The sequence below is a fragment of the Chrysemys picta genome, chromosome 5 (assembly GCF_011386835.1).
Source record: "Chrysemys picta bellii isolate R12L10 chromosome 5, ASM1138683v2, whole genome shotgun sequence".
Taxonomy (NCBI): domain Eukaryota; kingdom Metazoa; phylum Chordata; order Testudines; family Emydidae; genus Chrysemys; species Chrysemys picta.
In genome coordinates this window covers 48,492,874-48,509,666 of record NC_088795.1, presented here as the reverse complement: position 1 = coordinate 48,509,666, position 16,793 = coordinate 48,492,874, and positions in this window count along the sequence as shown.

The following is a 16,793-nucleotide window of genomic DNA, read 5'->3' as shown; positions in this document are numbered from 1 at the left end:
CTGTAATAGACGCATAACCTCTGGCTGAGTTACTGAAGCCCTCAAATCATGATTTAAAAACCTGCATTTACAGAGAATCCACCATTAATTCTAGCTTAAAATCTGCAAGTGACCTGTGTCCCTCATGCAGAGGAAGGAACCCCCCAGGGTCTCTGCCAATCTGAGCTGGGGGAAAATTCCTTCCTGATTCCAAATATGATGATCAGTTGGACGCTAAGCATCTTGGTAAGACCCAGTAGCCAGACCCCTGGGAAATAATTCACTGTAGTAACTCAGAGCCCGCCATCTAGTGTCCCAGCTATTGGGGATATTTGCTACTAGCAGCCACAGACTGACTACATGCCATGATAGGCAGTCTCATCATACCATCCCCTCCATAAATTTATCAAGCTTAATCATGAAAGCCATTTATGTTTTTTGCTCCCATTGCTCCTCTTGGAAGGCTGTTCCAGAATTTTTGATACTTGCAAATTTGAAACCTCTACCCTTTCCTTTCCACTACCAGCTGTGGTGACTAGTGCTAAAATCAATATTAAATAACATACCTAAAAAGAAAATAAAAACACATAATTGCATATTAACAAATATTTTGAATAACCAAAGTATAGCTCAAAATAAGTTTCTAACAAACTAGTGATCTGCATTACTATGAAATTAAATGAATTTTCAATTCTATATATTCTGTCAATTGGTGAAGGTACAATTTTTGCATTCAGTATAATATATTGTAATACATCTCCTCTGCCCAGAGAATAATCATTAATTAATATTTCTGTATTCTCTAAAGAACAAAAAAGATACAGTATAGATTTTAAAATGACATTTGAAACATCCGTTCAAATGTTAACACCTAGAAACAGATAGAACACCGAACTGAAAGTTTAGTTCATATGTATAACTAGAGATAATCTTAAATTGCTGGGTTTTACCTTGAAAACATGTAGTGGAAACAAATTATGTTTGCCAACCCTCCTCCCCCACCACCACCCCCTCAAAAAAACCCAAAACCACCACCATCAAAAAATGACATTTTTGCCTCATTTTCTCACTCATTCATATACACACATGGATTTTACAATAGCAATTTTGCTGTTTGTTTTTTTCATTGTGACGTGAAAGGAAAAACTTATGAAACTACACCAACTTTTTCATCTTTTCACAAAAATTATCCAGAAGCCAAAATTCATCAGTTTCAATTCAACTTTTTTACTAAGCTGTGTTGAACATGAATCTGCTAATTTTACATTATACAGTCTGACATTTCCCTCAGTAATATTTGAAAAGTAGATATCTGACTGAATACTTTCTAACACAAGAATAGACAGATCCATTTCAGAGGTTTCATGCATATCATAATACCTCTATTGAGCTTTCTATTACTCAGTGGATTCATAAGTTATCTCCGTATTATGCAAAATGCAACATGCATCAGAGGCGACATATGCTATTTTGGGCTTTATTACAGTATACCTAATAAACTGGAAGGACACTCATGTCAAAATGAGATTTCAGAATATAAAATATACTCTCCAAACAGTGGCTCATCTGACATAGTATTATATGCTTGTTCTGTTGCATTTTGAAGATGCCTCGTGAGAGTCAAACATAAAACAGAACACTAAGCAAGACTCTTAGTGAGTACTGCCTGTACCTTTGTGAGTCTAATCACATTTTAAGTGTCACTAGCAAATTGAGTCATGTGCTGTGTGGATAGCCTCTATCATCTGCAACAAAATATGCAGTTAAATAGTATACGAATCACATATGGCAAAACACATCTAATACAGCTAGATGAAAGTAGATGCTTATAAGCTTGCCTTCTGTATAATCTCCTTTTTCATCTATGTGGCTTGAAGTATCAATGTTCTTAGATTACAGTTGTTATGTTAAAGGTGATGGAATGCCAGCACTGGAGACTGAAGTCCTGTGTTTTACAGGTCCATTACGGACAACAGACATAAATGATTTATGTTGTTTTTTTATATATATTGATTCACTATTCACCCAGGATTCTCAGCAAATACCTGGAGGGACCAGCTCTTGGGTGAAGAGGATAGTGCAGTTTGCACTATTCAATGAAACTGTCAGCAATAGTGTTAGTTGTGAAGTGGACACCTGCCTACAGTGAACTACACTTGGACTCAGACCAACTCACTTCACATAGAAAACCAAACACCTCTCTGATGGTAATAACCCTCATCTCATGATGTTTGGACAAGATTTTAACCAGTGACATACACGTGGAAGGTTCTATGTCCTTATAACCTTGGGATTAAAATATTTTCTGGGTTGAAACATCTCCTGTTAAGTAAATTTATTTTTGGTAAGTACTCTATGTATAAGATTGGAAAGGCAATGAAAGAGAGGAAGGAAGCATTTAATCTAGCTAGTTTTTCTACTATATATTATATAGTTTATACTTACAAGAGTTTAACGCATTGTGTCTAATCTCAGATGTACCAGAATGAAATAGGATTAACTCCATTGTAGCTAGTGCAATAATTTGTATGTATATTGGTGTAACTGAAAGCAGATTTTTATCTGGTTTGTGTTGTACTGGAGATGCTTTACTTTTTAATTTGTTTTTTTTTTTGTTTTGGCAAGACAAATCATACATCATGATCCAGTCAAAGAGATTGGGATTTGGGAAAAGCATGGAAGGAGAGGGAGGACAATCATTTCTGAAGTTCAAGTACGGTCTATTTCCATAAGCATAGAACTTCAACTGGCATTTTAGAAGAAGGCAGCAATATCTTCCTTGGACTCAACAAAAATACAGGAAGAGCCAGCAATGGAACCAGCAGGTTCTAGGTAGTAGTAACTCTAAACTGTGCCACTGCCAAAGAAACATCTGTAACAATAGAAGTAGCAGACCACAACTTAATATAGAATTCTGTATAATCACTGCCACATATCTGGCTGAAAGGAATTCAGGAAGGTTGAGGAGCATGATACAAATTCAGGCAGAGTGAGTGGAGGACCTGACTACAGAATGATGTGCTATACCCCCAGCTCTAATTGGTGCCATGCAACAGAGCCTGCCCAAAAATGATACAAAGGGAAATCATACAGGTCAACAGGCAACTTGTCAACTTCTTTGAATTTAAAAGAAGAGACTGCTTTACAATCTAAGAAGGTACAAAACATTTATAATTAGAAACCTGGATAACATTGAGTGCTTTAGTAACAGAATCATGGATTTAAACACAGCTGATGAGTTAGTCATACTTGAATCTGAATATAAAGCACAGTCCCTCCGCTATCTCCCTAGTGCACAGGGATGTTCAGAATGCTGCACCATCTACTAGGAAGATTCTACCTGTGATTCACTATGTGCCTAGCTTGTTCCATGGGACTGTGGGGGGGGGCCAGGATCTATGTGTCGAGTGGGGGTGGGGCTGTGGTTTTCCCTTCATTATGTATCCTTTGGGACAATGTGATCCCCTACAGGCTCATGTAGGAAGTAGTTATTGAGGACAGGAACTGTGATTCTGCCTGTCTCTTGCATGTGGTGTGCAAGGGTAGGAAGAGGCCTGCTTCTCTCTCCCTTGTGCACCCACAATTACAACTTGGCCCCAAATGCTGACTTTAAATGACATTTGGAGAACAGAAACTTATTCATATTGAAGTAAGTGATTTAAAAAAAAAAGCCAGTTTTATGTTAATATTTGTACTTGCATCTATTTTTTTTAATAGTTGAATGAAAAGGAGGAAGTTGTGGAGCCACCCATATTATATAGAAAAAATAAGCAGAGGGCTTGGAGCCAGGAAGTCTCGAATTTTATTCTGCACAACACCCCTGTGAACAAAGTAGAGTAAATGTTATTGATCATTTTAAATCAGTCTAGTTCCTTGACTTTAGTTGATCAATGCTGATTTATCCCAACTGAGAATCTGTCCTTATATTTGTAAGAACACAGCTTCTGATTTACAAGTTTCTGTGGTCTCAATCCAGCAACAAATGAATTCCATTTACATCATTGGATGGTTAGATCAGGTCATGTGTGAGCTATTACTGAGCATTTGTTCTTACCCTGTCTAGAACAGCTATCAATCTTTTTATTCTTTACAATATAAACAGACAGAATATTGTGATCAGAAGATTTTTCTCACCACCATCATTATATCTAACTCATGCCAGGTGCATGATTCCTTTTGTACTTGTTTTTCAATGTGGCCACTACCAGGATACCATAAAAGATTAATATTGGCGTCTATTGTGTTCTTGTTGATTGTTGTCAAATGGGAGAAACTGCTAGTACCAAACTTGTAACTAAGTGTTTTTTGGTATGAATAGTACAATATATATATAAATTCTATTCAATATACTATGTTTAACATACACTATGTTATAATATGAAGGAATTGTTAAATCCCTCTTGATTGTATTGTATTTAAAATAATCTCTTACTCTGCGCAGAAGATCACACAGACACTGACAGACAAGCTCAGGCCAAAGCCATAGGCCAATTCACTTGTGTGTTAATAGAGATAAAAGGAGATGTTATTTGAATTGTTTTTGCTTATCTATATCTTGTTGTTTACTATTACATTATATTTATATTATTCATGCCTGGTAATTAAATAATCTTCGATCAAAAAGTTTGTGAATGTAACAATGTATTCAGGTGTTAGAAGTTCATGAAAACTATATTGTTTTCACTTATCCATTCCTATTATAATGTAATGGCAAGGATTTACATTTTATATATATAATGTGTGTATATATATATATATACCTGTGACTAAATAACTCATCAAATGCAAATTAAGTGAATACTAAAGTCAAAGCAATTGGCCATTGTGTGGGTAGAAACACTGATCAGATTGTTGTCTGGAGAAGAAGCTGCAAGTACTGATTCAAAGGAAGATCCTTTATCTATAGACTGTTTGGATTCTAACAAGGCAGAATAATTTATCGAGAAGATAGCAATCCCCAGAATTATTCTGGGTAATCCTGGAAAAGACTTTGGGAAACTGGCAGATTACACTGGTCTACAATTTTTGAGAAGTCGTCTGCTTCAGAGATAAAATGTGCTATTTATTATGTATTTTCATGTGCTGAATTCAAATATGACAATTAAAACAACTGATTGGCTACTGTTTCTAAGATATTTAAGTTTTTACATTTTATGTCTATCTATATTGTGTAGATAGTAGAGTTTTAATCATAAATTGTAAACCTTTTACATGATAATATTTCACCTGTCCTGTTTATGTAACACTTTAAAAATCAGCAAAAGGGTTATATAAATAAACTTTATTATGAAACAAAAGGCAAAAAACTATTATGTACATAGTTTAGTCCTATTCAGTGTCTACTTGGCACTTCTTGGCTTCTCTTTTGTATTCGTTAAATGGAGCATCTCTTGTTACTGTCCAGCATAGTCTGCAAGCATCGATGGGCACCATTTGCCCTGATAGCGTTTCTCCATTGTTGAAATGGACTGGTGAAATCGTTCGCCGTGCTCATCGCTCACTGCTCCGCAGTTCGGTGGAAAAAAATCTAGATGAGAGTGCAAAAAATGTATCTTTAGTGAAATGTTGCAACCAAGGCTTTTGTATGCCTTGAGAAGGTTTTCCACCAACAATCTGTAGTTGTCTGCCTTGTTGTTTCCGAGAAAATTTATTGCCCCTAACTGGAAGGCTTTCCATGCCGTCTTTTCCTTGCCCCGCAGTGCATGGTCAAATGCATCATCTTGAAGAAGCTCACCAATCTGAGGATTAACAAAGACACCTTCCTTTATCTTAGCTTCACTTAACCTTGAAAATTTTCCACGGAGGTACTTGAAAGCTGCTTGTGTTTTGTCAATGGCCTTGACAAAGTTCTTCATCAGACCCAGCTTGATGTGTAAGGGTGGTAACAAAATCTTCCTTGATTCAACAAGTGGTGGATGCTGAACACTTTTCTTCCCAGTCTCCAATGACTGTTGGAGTGGACAGTCTTTCTTGATGTAGTGGGAATCTCTTTCACAACTATCCCATTCACAGAGAAAACAGCAGTACTTTGTGTATCCAGTCTGCAGACCAAGCAAGAGAGCAACAACCTTCAAATGGCCACAAAGCTGCCACTGATGTTGGTCATAGTTTATGCACCTCAAAAGTTGTTTCATGTTGTCATAGGTTTCCTTCATATGGACTGCATGACCAAATGGAATTGATGGCAAAACATTGCCATTATACAGTAAAACAGCTTTAAGACTAGTCTTCGATGAATCAATGAACAGTCTCCACTCATCTGGATCGTGAACGATGTTGAGGGCTGCCATCACACCATCGATGATGTTGCAGGCTACAAGATCACCTTCCATGAAGAAGAACGGGACAAGATCCTTTTGACAGTCACGGAACATGGAAACCCTAACATCACCTGCCAGGAGATTCCACTGCTGTAGTCTGGAGCCCAACAGCTCTGCCTTACTCTTGGGTAGTTCCGAATCCCTGACAAGGTCATTCAGTTCACCTTGTGTTATGAGGTGTGGTTCAGAGGAGGAGGATGGGAAAAAATGTGGGTCCTGTGACATTGATGGTTCAGGACCAGAAGTTTCATCCTCTTCCTCTTCTTCGTCTGACTCAAGTGAGAATGATTGTGGTGCATCAGAAACCGGCAGTCCTTCTCCGTGGGGTATAGGGCGTATAGCTGATGGAATGTTTGGATAATGCACAGTCCACTTTTTCTTCTTTGACACACCTTCCCCAACTGGAGGCACCATGCAGAAGTAACAATTGCTGGTATGATCTGTTGACTCTCTCCAAATCATTGGCACTGCAAAAGGCATAGATTTCCTTTTCCTGTTCAACCACTGGTGAAGATTTGTTGCACAAGTGTTGCAGCATATGTGTGGGGCCCACCTCTTGTCCTAATCTCCAATTTTGCAGCCAAAATAAAGGTGATAGGCTTTCTTAACCACAATGGTTATACTGCGCTTTTGTGATGCCAAAGTCACTTCACCACAAACATAGCAGAAGTTATCTGCACTGTTCACACAAGTACGAGGCATCTCTGCTCACTTTGGCTAAACAGAAATGTGTCCCTTTGCAAAATCAAACACTGACAAATAAGAGAGCACGGCACTGTATGATTTCTAGAGCTGATATAGGGCAATTTGTTCAGCAGAGTGATGTAAGCTTTGTTATGATTGCATCATCCATGACTTCTAGGAATAACATGATGCAATTTATAGCATGTATGACACAATACCAGCTTCAGATTGCATCATTCATTGTTTTGCCTAAAAAGCAAGTACTGTCCAAACCCAGTCATAGATTTATTCATAGATCCAGTCAAAGATGTATTTTAGTCATTTCTGGTTTAAATTGAGATCCCTTCCCTTTATAACTCACTTATCCTCCGCCATTCCCAAGTCAAGGGTCGTATATACTGACCTAATAGCATATCTTGAAAACTAAAGCCAATCAACAATTTTAAGCATAATTTTCGTTCTCAGTGACCCAGAATTAGTAAAGTTTGACTACATTTATTTCAGAAGCATTTTGGCTGTAGAGCAGTGTTACTACATATCTGCTATCATTTTGGACTTACAAACTTTGACTCACCTGTTGTTATATTTTACCTGCTTTAACCTCTCAATAACTCTCATTCTTTTTTTCTTAGTGAATAAACCCAGTTAGTTTACTATAGAATTGGCTGCTAGCGTTGCCTTTTGTTGTAAGATCTGGAGAATCAATTGTTCTGGGGTAAGTGACTGGGCTCTTGGGACTGATAGGTGGTGTGATTTTTTTTTTTTTAAACCTTTTATGACAAAGTTCAGTTTGGGTGGCAAAATAGCATGGAGAGGCTAAGGGGACTGTCTTTGTCTCCATGATAAGACTGATATAGTGATCCAGGAATTCACATTTGTTACTGGGTTGGTGAAATCTAATGATATGCCCTTTTTTTCTGACAGTCTGCCCTGAGATAGGTACTCACAGTTGTCCAAATGGTATGACACAGACATTCTATTTTGTTGCTGTTTTCAGTAAATTGGTAATATGAACTATAGTGATTTTATGCCAAATTATCTTAAAATATCAAAGCTTTTTTTCTTTTAATTTTTATGCTAGTAGTTTGATATGACTTCATGAGAGAGAATTGGGACTTCAGGCTGTCTATCACAGCAGAGGATGCATCAAAGATAAGAATTTTGCCCTGCTATAGCTTTATACAGATATATTTAATTAGAGTGTTTTAATAGTTATTTATAAACAGAAAAGGTGCATGCTAAAAATAATTCAACTTAAATGAACTGTATATTGTGAAGTTTTTGATCCCCTATGTGTTTCAGGGCATGAACTCCTAGCCATGCTTATATACCGCATTGGTAGGTGCCATGGAAATACCTCTGATAGATAAGTGAATGTCACATTTTTTTTCAAAATAAGCTTGTAATATTTTTGAGAACACAGAAAGGACATTTCTGTAGTTATGTATTAGCTCCACTAAAGACTAGTGTTTTGGAAAAGCTGTAGACTTGGAATCATTATTTTATTCATGAGTGTTATGGAGATAACTTTGATTTTGACAAAATCTCCATGATCATTCTAAAATTACTTAAGTGTCTAAACAGAAAAGAATTGTAGATGATTCCAATAACTTTCCAGGCATGTTTACGGTCCACGATCCAGTACCTCTTTAAGAAAACAATTCTGCAGTAAGTTAAAAAATTGAAAATGTGTTTTAAGCAATTACCACAATGTCCCAGCACTTCTATTTTCATAGTTCTCCTGACAGCAGCAGGCCTTTCTGTTTTCACCAAGTGTCTTCTTTCATAACCATCTGGGTGACAGACATAACTACAGACTAAGGAATTTATGTTCTGTTATATTTGGAATCAGAAAATAGGATATTTTTTTTCCCTTAAGAGTTTCCCCAAATGTCACTGCATTTTTGTTAGCAATGAAAGACTTGTCCTCTTGATGGTGATATTTTTTGCAAATGGGCTGCAAAAAAATATTGTTGAGGAAGGGAACATTGCACATAAATTTAAATGCTAATTAACTGGTCCCATTGTTACTTGTTTTATTTTAAAATGTATTCCACCCGGCAAATGGAAAAGACATTGAGACATAGCTTCTTTCCATCCCTTCTGCATAATACTAGTAGAGATGGGTTGAAAGATAGGAGGGGATGCTGATTTGATTACTTTACTGTACTTTTTACTGTACTGATAAATGCACACTTATTTTTAGATGTACAGATCATTATCTGAAAATGCCACTCTAGAAAAAAAAATTGTGTCTATCTTATTTTAAAACTACCTAATTAATTAAGTGCTGTTCTTATGAAGTGCAGAGTGCCTGCAACTCCCTATGGCCTCAATCCTGCAGTGAGTTCCATGCAGGCAGATCCCTTCTTCCTCACAGACACCCAATGAATTCAACGCAGCTCCACTTGGATGAAGGTGGTCTGCCTACCTATATCTTGTTACAATATCTGGGCCATTGACATCAGTAGGAACTGAAGAGAAAAAAGGTGAAAGAAGTAGAAAATTACTTGTGATATTGATGCTCTGTATATTATAAGGCCTGTGTAACTGTAATTCACCACCTTACCTGCCCCCTCATGCATTTATAATATATTGTCTTTAATTACATGCTCAGTTACTAGTATTTCCACAGGCCCCCATTTTCATTCAGTGTACAGTATGGATGGTGCTCAGTGAATGAATGCCAATGGTGGCTGGCCACTGAAGTTCTGTGCTCATGTTAATTGGGGGACAAAATATGGAGAATCTCTCTCTGATCTCCAAAAAGCTCAGTGAAGATATGTTTTTGTTACTGTTGCTGAATATTAGATTTCCCTGAGGTTGCTCATTAAAGAAAAAGTATTTTAAATTAACACTTTGTATTTTAACCATTCAGTATTTTGGTTTTATCCACAAACTGCTTGCAGTGCAGTTATCCTTGCTTAAGCTTTTATTTTTCATTCATTTAAAAAAAAAAGAATTTAGTGTCCGTAAAAAGTGTCAGATGGATAGAAGGCTGAAATCTTCACACAAGATGTACAGTACCAGTACTATAAAGTCAGTGGCATTAGAACTCTGCCCTTCTCTCTTCCCTTGTCCCGCCTAGTGTATCTCAATAGGTTCTGGAAGGAATTTCCCATGACTGGTTGGGTATTTTAATTCTTATCCATACTAGTTTAGACCTTGGTTTCTTCACCAAGATTGCTAAATAGTGCCAGTTATGACATTTTCAAAAACATTTCACATAGACTATTTGTGACAGGGTGCTGGGCAAACGATTGCTGATTCAGCACTGTGGCACAGCAACTCCCATATAGGGGGATAGATTAGAGCTGGCTGGAGATGACCTGATCCTAATTGGGGAGGCAGAGACTGCTGCCACTAATTAGCCTGGGGCTGTATAAAAGCCTCAGGGGAAGGAAGCTGAGGGGGAGCAGAAAGAAAGGGAAAAGGCAGGAAGTGGAAGCAGGGAGACAGCTCTTCCCTCCTTGCAGATGGTGAAAGGCCAACTGTATATGGTGAAACGGTGGTGGAAACAAGCCTGTGAATAAACTGCACCAGGTGTTACTAACCCCAGAGTCTCAGAGCAACTTTGTGAATCTAACAGAGACAGGAGCCAAAGACCCTTGCCACACTCTGCTACACTACTGAACAGCCATCTGAGTCTAATAACTTGTGATAACTATTGACCCTGACAAGGTTCAATCTAGAGGTGAAATTATCTGAATTTGTCTTGCTAAAACACAGATTAATCCATCTCCTTTCTCTGTCTGGTATTTGTATGGTTTTAAAATACATTTTCTTAAATTTGCAGACACCTTTTGTTTATAGCTAGATAAATGTCACTGGTTGGTTTACTTGCTTGGCTTTGAAATCCTGATTTTTTTTTTTTTTAGTCTGGCCAGAGATTATTTTTATTTTCTTTCAATTTCTGGGGATATTGCCCTAATCTCTACTGCCCTCTGGTGACCAGTTTAGTTAGGTAGTTCAAAAAGAAGCCGTCATCCATTTCAGGATCAGGGATAAATGGATGACAGAATACGGGGGAGGGGAATAATAAGATAGTAGGAAAAGTGGGCAGTGCTGATCTTATAGCATCACTTTAGTCAAACAAATATATTTTCTGAATTGCAAAGTTGGAGTAAATTTGCAGATCATACATTGAATCAACACCCAAAACAATGGGGCCCTGATTCTGAATGAGGCCTCTGAGCTCTGTAGTGAAAGTAATCAAAGTAGTGATTATGACGATAGAGTCCATGCTAAAAATAAAATTAAAAACAAAAGGAAGAAATAACATTGCTTTTATGGTGGGATATTCTTTTCACTTCCTCCCCTAAAGAACTGTTAACTGTTGCTGTGAGTTATTAAACAGCTGCCATATGCTAGTCCCAAAAGTGACTGCACTTCATTATCAGAGGGGTAGCCGTGTTAGTCTGGATCTGTAAAAAGCAACAGAGAGGCCTGTGGCACCTTTAAGACTAACAGATGTATTGGAGCATAAGCTTTCCTGGGTGAATACCCACTTGGTCAGACGCACTTCATTAGTAGATAAAGGTTTTGAGCACACTCAACTGCCATTGATTGCACTGGGAGTTGAGCACATTCAGTGCCCAGGATTGGACCTTAATATCCTACAGCCATCTGGCCACCATGAAATTCAGAAGTGCGAATATTTCTTTAACCCATTCTTCAATACACAGCTCAAATAACATTTCCACCACTATCAGGCATGTGTGCCTTTTTTCCACCTCAATTCTTGGTCAACCAAGATTATTGTTTAATTATGATTAAAGATGGTCAAAATGACTCTAATTTCACTTTTGACAAAAAATTTAACCAAAAGTGTTGTGGTTTTTTTTTTACAAAACTCTCCCCTGAACAATCCTGATAAAAAAAAAAATACATCGATTTCCCAACCCCCTCAATTTTTCTTCAGCTATAAATCTGATCAGAATGATTGGATTTATGAAATTAGGAACATTTTTGGGGAAAAAGCAGTAAAATATTTGGAAAAATCATTATTTTTTTTAAACCGGTTTTCCAACCATCTCAAATTATGGCAAATGTAAAATCCACTCTCCATTCATCTATGAATTCTGCATCTTTCCTGCAACATCCAGGAGTATGGCTACAATACAACATTCAACTTTTTAACAACATTCCCCTGTAGTGCTATAGGAAAGGAAGGTTGTGGTTAGAGCATTGGAGTAAGACTCTGGAGAGCCCTGTCTATTTTCTGTCTCTACCACAGGTTTTGTGTGATCTTTGGCAAGTGATTTAAGCTCCCTGTGTCTCAGTTCCCCTATTTCTTGTCTTGTCTATGGAGATTGCAAACTCACCAGGGCAGGGACAAATCTCTTACTTTGTGTTTTGTGTAGCGCTTAGAACAATAGAGCCCCAGTCTTGTTTGGGACCTCTAGGCTCTACTATGAGATTAATAATACAGTAGTAATAAATATGTTTTGCTTAGAAATGTTCAATAGCAGCATTTCCGTTCATTTGGAATAACTAGAAAACTAATTAAATTTCCAAAATGAAGTAAGGTTTATATTTGAGGGTGTTGGGCAAGGGTGGGGGGGAGAGGGGAGAGGGCAGGAAAAGTATCACATTGGAAATATAATTATGGAGGAAATGAAGTCATTTATCTGCATAATGCTATGAAATTAGCCCCTTTCTGGGTCTGATACAGAGTACTCTTTAGCTCCTGTCTAACCTTTAGAGTGTGCAGTTTTCTGCATAGTTAGTGCCTTATACATTTTCATTATGTGTCTCTGATTAACCTTGCCACCACTTCCTCTGCAGCCTCAGAGGTGGGGAGACTTTGTCTGGACTAGGAAGGGAAAGAAAACCATTAGCTTCTTAATGACTGCCTTTCCTTTCTCCTCATGGGCCCTCAGCCACATCGTGGGATAAAGGGGGAGAGGGAGGATGTTCCTTGGCTGATTGCTGGACAGAAGAGTGTAGCATAAGCTTATTGCATCTCTGCACACAAGAAAATATTTATAAAACCTTTACACTTCCTGGGTGCCATTCTGCACCCTGAGAAAGAGCTGGGACTAGAGCAGGACCAGATTTTGGGCTATGCTGTGGACATCATGTTAGTTACATTTTGGTGGTAGGAAGGAATTTTCCCTCACTGAAAGATTGGACTGGGTGGGTGAGTTGTTGAGTTTTTTCCCCCCCACCTTCCTCAGAAGTCCAAGACCCAGTGGAGAGGTTAGGTTGTAAAATTCATGTTGTTGCAACTTGGCAGGTGTCCAGTGCAAGTACTCAATCAGTAGGGGTTCAGTTCCTGGATACATTGGAATTGGAAGCAGAGTAGGAAAGGGCATCTCCTAAAGAAGTTGGCAATGGGGTTTGGGTCCTAATGTCTTGTGCAGTGAGGAAACAACCTTCCTATTTCCCTGCATTTAACGCTAATATGAGGGGAGAGCAGTGGGCTCCCAGCAACGGTGCTGGGACCAGGTTAACGGGGTGTGCAGTGGAGGGCATCCCTTCGCCAGGTGATACGGATTACAGAAGGAAGGATGACCTGCACTGGACAAGTTATTCACTGAGCGTGCCCAAATAAAGTTGTGGCCTACATAAACAACATTCCCAGTGTCCTGTCTCTTCCAGTGGTGAGTGGAACAAATGTCCAAGATACTAATGCATATATTTACAAACTAGATAAAAAACTATCCTAATCGGTAACAAATAAGTAAATCTGTGGTTTCTAGTAATATTCAGAAAAAATCTGTTTTTGCTATAGATGACTATAAGATATATACAACACTCTTTCCGTTATCTTTCTATCTCTGTCTCTCTCTTACACATCACACAAAAGCAAAATGTAATTTTCCAGGTATCTTTTTATTAATAACTATCTATGGACCAAGGCAGGATATCTTAGTTATTATCCACAGATTTCTTATAATGCTTACAGATAATAAAATACAATTTTAAAACCTGAGTTTGCTGTGGCTCTGTCAATGGAGGTTGCGTACATAGATATCACGGGCCAAACTGCTGTCCATTGAGCAAAACAATTGAATCACTGCCTGTCCTTTCTCTTTAAGAACCACAGAATTAGGCCCCAAATCATATACTAGCATGATCTAAAAATGGGGCAATGGTAATGACTTCACTTTTTTGTTTTTGTGCGTGGTAAAATTTCAGATATGTGGGTATGAATAGTTTCCTACTCATTTTTGTTAACTTGTTTTTATTTTTCTTTATCTGACTTTTTTAACATAGGAGGAATATAGTAACTATAATGCATTATAATCAGATTGCACTGTGTGTGTGTGTGTGTGTGTGTATGTATATATATATATACATTTTATTTGGCACAAATTTGGATGAATAAATCACTCACAAGTGTTAAACTATGAGTGAGTTATGCAGGTCAACATAAAAGTACAATTCTAAAACTTTCATAGCATTCTTATACCCCCACACATTGTGTACCTCTTTATATAACTATCTTATGGATATTTTACAGAGTTTATACAAATATATATAAAGACTAATATTTGTAGCCACTTATCTGTGAAACCAAGTGTCTACCTATACAGAGCTCAAATACAAGTCAGAGGTATGTGCTAAAAACAATTTATCAAACATTCCTCTAAATTATGACATGGCCATTACCTTCAGGGATATAATACACAGTGTGTATGTACATATAATAAACTCTGACTAAATGTCTTCCATTTTTATGTGTCAATTAAACTAAAAGTATTATAAATTGATCACTGGTACCATACAAAATATAACTATTATTTTAATTATATCAGTGTGTCTTTTGTACTTTTTCAAGATCAACAGATTAAGCTATCATACTGTATATCTTTAAAAATAATGGACCATATTTTCTCAATTTCCTTGCTTGTCATTTAAGCTAAAGGTGATTTTCTCTAAATTTGTCAGGTCACTTAACTCTGTGAGCCATTCTGCTGCGTTTAATCCCTGTGCAGATTTCCATTTCCACAGTATCATCCCTTTAGCAATTGCATTTGCTCTTGATAGGAATTTCTTTTGTGATTCATTTAAATTCAAGGGACTATTCAGGTCACCTAGCACAAGTATTTCTGGATCACTAAAAATGTCACTGTCCATAATCATATTCACTCTATTTCTTTCTTTTTCTCAAAAGGAATACTATGGGACACTGCCATAACATATGTAGCACATTCCCATTTTCTTTCCTACAATTCCAGCAGCTGTCACTTTTATGCCATATTTCAGCCTCCTAGTTGGTATCCAATCTGCCCTGAAAATGACTTTCTGTTTTAATATAAAGTCTCATATGGACTTTTAAACTATTCCACCATATTTTGCCTACTTCCTGATCTCATTATGATTGCTTATAGCCCTAGTCTATTCAGTACTTATCTGTGAGTATTTAGAAAATACTAAACGGCAAACTATATATTAATAATATCTGAGTAATAATTCACAAAATTTTATTTTGTTCAGTGATTTCCCCCCCTTATTTAAAAGTATTCAATGAATGTCTTCACTTAATAAATCTTGATCTTCATGTATTAGGAGTTATAAACATTATGACTAAATATTAAATTTAAAATCTGTGTAATTTGTTAGTCTCTAAAGTGCCACAAGTACTCCTGTTCTTTTTGCGGATACAGACTAACACGGCTGCTACTTTGAAACCTCTAATTATTGTGTTTTTTCTTTTCCTGGACCTACATAGTGAATCAATAAAGCACAAAATGTATATGTTTAGATACATAAATCATCCAGTCAAGTATTAGAAACAATAATGTGTGATTTACATAACACAGAAGGAATTGCAAATTTTACAATCAAATATTCAGTTCAAATATGCTTTTGGTGAATATTAGGAATTCATACTAAAAAGTTGTCATCAGTATTTGCACTAGTACAGTATAAGCTCTTGAATGGTTGTGGAAAGGAGAAACAAGTGTGTCATGAGCATCAAGTAGTCATTATATAAATATATAATTTGGTGAATATATATTTCTTGTATTGATTTAGGTCAACATCATTATTTTCTATTTAAAAATCTGGGTAGTCTCAGATAGTGACTTACTCATGAAAGACTGGACTAAATTTGAGGAGTATTTTTGTAAAGTGAAATTTGTGTGTTTCTATTATGTTTGAAAGGGAAAAAAAGTTTGTGCCTTTCATTTTAACACACGCTGCCTAATAAAACAAAAAGCAAAAGTGGTTTCAGACGTTCTACCTCAAATCCTGCTTATCCTGGTATTACTTTATTTGTCACCTAATTCTAGTTTTCCCAAAACATATATTCCCTTTCTGCCAATGCACACAGCCACCAAAAAAAAACAAAAGCACACACAATTTATGCTTATAAAATCTCTTCTAATTGTTGTCATCACAATATCTTTCTGGTTAGGAGGGTACTCTTTTGTTATGTTTTACAAAGCCACAAACATCAGAGATCACTGCCTATGCAAAGTTTGTAACTTTTCTTTGTGTCAATGAAATCATCTCATCTCCATTTTCAAGAGCTGCTAATTACATACAGCATATTAAATCCCCCCACTTGGGGATAGGTTTCCTTAATTAATTAATTCAATTAGCAATAAGACAGAAGAGGGAGATGTGGTTATCAGGAGATAATCACACTCTTGGGATGTTGCATTGCAAAGATGAGCTTTGCTTATCTTTGTATGGTAGTGGGGTAACTACTTTTATGTAGTTTTAACAAGTGACACCTGACTGTAGTTGAAAAAAAACCTTGAAATAGTTGAGGTCTTCACATACATCTTTTGAGAGAGCCATCTATAAAATTTCCGAACTGAGGCACATGGACTCTACAGCTCACATCTACCAAGG